Source organism: Psammomys obesus, unplaced genomic scaffold, assembly GCF_907164565.1.
Source record: "Psammomys obesus unplaced genomic scaffold, mPsaObe1.curated_primary_1811, whole genome shotgun sequence".
Taxonomy (NCBI): Eukaryota; Metazoa; Chordata; class Mammalia; order Rodentia; family Muridae; genus Psammomys; species Psammomys obesus.
This window is the reverse complement of record NW_026596101.1, coordinates 9,096,179-9,098,786: the sequence shown is the minus strand read 5'-3', so window position 1 is coordinate 9,098,786 and position 2,608 is coordinate 9,096,179. Positions and strand designations below refer to the sequence as shown.

The following is a 2,608-nucleotide window of genomic DNA, read 5'->3' as shown; positions in this document are numbered from 1 at the left end:
TTTTTTTTTTTTGAGACAGGATTTCTTTGTGTGGCCTTGACTGTACTGGACTCACTCTGTTGACCAGTCTGGCCTCAAGCTCACAGAGATCTGCCTACTTCTGCTTCACTGAGTGCTGGGATTACAGAAAATGGTATTTTTATTTTTTTGTTTCATCTGTCACTTTAAGACACAAGTGAGTACACAGCCTATATTGCTGGCCTGCTGCCCATCCTGACCTTTGGCCCAGAAGCTCGAGCTTCAATGTGGAGTGAAAAAGAGAGCCTGAGTCCATAGTGACAGATTATTGCTGACCTTTTCAGTGTGAGGAGAAAGGCCACAAGACGTTGGTGTGGGCCAGCCCTGAGTGTTCCTCTCCCAAGTTTAAGGCAGGAAGGGAGAAGTGTCCAGTCCTTTCAGCCTCCAGTTCTGGTGGCAGACAGCAGTGTGGCCACATCTCTGGAGCTGGCTGGGAGAAGGAATGGGAGCAGTGGTCCCTGTAGACCAGCTGTGGGGAGGGGAGAGCCAGTCCTCCTACTCAGTCCTGACCACAAGAGCCCTGGTCGCAGGCGGAGAGTACACTGGTGGATGCTGCCCAAGGTGCAGTCCTGAGGCACTTAGGTGGGCAATAGGACCATGCTTCTCAGTTGGCCTTAACCTTGGTGGGAGCTGGAGCTCCATTTCGCTGTACTGCACGGGGCAGCTGCTTTCCCTTGGTGTAGGAGTGATACCAGAAATTGGAGAAAAGCACGAAGAAGATGTTACTGTACATCAGAGGAGATGGATAATGAGGGGGTGCTAGTAGTTGGAGCTGCGCATGCAGCTGCTATGCTGTGAGACCAGGACAAACTGGATCAATTGAATGGCTGTCATATGTTTTTGTTTTTTTTTTTTTTTTTTTTTGTTTTGTTTTGTTTTGTTTTGTTTTTCCACCAAAGGTAGGGCTGAGCCACAGGAGCAAAGGCAAACAATCCATAGTACAGGTACACGACAACATGGACAGAGGAATTTATCATGGCATGGAAAGAGCCCATTCCTCCTGGAGCAATCTTTATCCCCCACCACCAACTCCAGGGAAGCACTGAGTGATGGAAGACACGTAGGAAGGTCACCTGCCCATCTTTCTTCCAGAGAATAAATATCACTGCGTCCATCAGCTCAGTGACCTTGGAAAGCATGAAGAGCCAGGCCACTCTAACCATCCGAAGTGCCTCAGGGCTTCTGGAAAAGCCTACAGGATTACAGGGTCAGGTGTAGGTGCTCAGCCAACCAGACATCAGGATTGTATAGACAGTGCAGAGGGAGAGGGTCACCAGTGAGACACTGAAGACAACCACGAGGCCACGGAGTCGGAAGGTCTTCCGGTTAGCCATGATCCGAGGCTGGAGTGATAGGACGAAGTGCACATAACTCAGGAGGATGGATGTTAATAACCAGGGGAACCCCACCAGAGGGTAGTTCTGAATCCGGGGATCTGCATGCTTCATCAGGTCCTGATACACGTTCACAACAGCCTTCTTCCTGGTTAAGGACTCAGTGGGAGCCAAGCAGGCAGCGATGGAGGGACAAGGGCTGGAGAGAAGTCACCAGGGCCGCTTGTTGGCCACTTCGAAAACTCGGGGGACTTTTAATTAAATTTTTATTTTTTATATTAAATACAGTTTATTCACTTTGTATCCCAGCTGTAGCTCCCTCCCTCATTCTCTTCCAATCCCACCCTCCCTCCCGCATCTTTAAATTAATCCGTGGTAAGAGAGACTACTGAGATAGAATTAGTGTTCCGGTGTTCTCTCTATTTATTATAGTTCTTTTTCTCATTGTAGTTCTTCGTATATTTATGATAGGCTTCTAATACGATAGTATTATGTTACATACTAATTATACATAATTAGCATTGTAATACAGTATCACTAGTAATAATAATAGTAATGATTGGTTACCTAACGTCTTTAATTCCGATATCTCACATCATATTATAACTCTGATGTTTTCTGCCTGTAATTATGTAGCTTTAATGGATTTTACAAGATGTTCTGTATAGATGAGTGCACTTTGTTCTAGTCCAGATATTCACATTTATAAATCTTTATTCACCGGATAATGTGTGCTTTAGCAAAATTACAACAAAATGTAACAATAGTGGTGCTTTTGCTATCCCTTTCACGGTGTCTCCGGTTGTGTTGTACCATTTTAATTGTGTTGTATATGTAAATGTAGGACGTTTTTGTTCCTCCATGACAGAGCCGGTCATACGTCTTCATGAACAAAGTGTCAGTTTAAGAGCTCTCCACAGGATTGATACTTAAGAGGTGTTAAATAGTATGTTTGTAATGTACTTATCTTTGAGAGACACTCATATTTTCAAAATATTTAACAGCCTTGACCTACACATCATAGCAAAATTCTCAAAAATATTTTAAAATGTTCATTTCTTTTCTAAAGACTGAGATAGGGTGGAAGACGGTCAGCACAGAGAGTCCAGTTCCAGGATTTTTGTCCTTTTGTCCCTGGTTGGTTAGGCATGCACATCACATTTTACTTTTAAATTTTAAAATAATAATCTATATTATTATTGTTATATTGACAAATGCTGTGGCATTAGTATAATGTGATAGTTTCATACATTACC

General features: G+C 43.6%; 1 pseudogene; it reads right to left on the bottom strand.

The window, feature by feature from the left end:
• Window positions 1-622: 622 nt before the first annotated feature.
• On the bottom strand, window positions 623-2,230 carry LOC129692202 (elongation of very long chain fatty acids protein 1-like; annotated as a pseudogene).
• Between the last annotated feature and the right edge of the window lie 378 nt (window positions 2,231-2,608).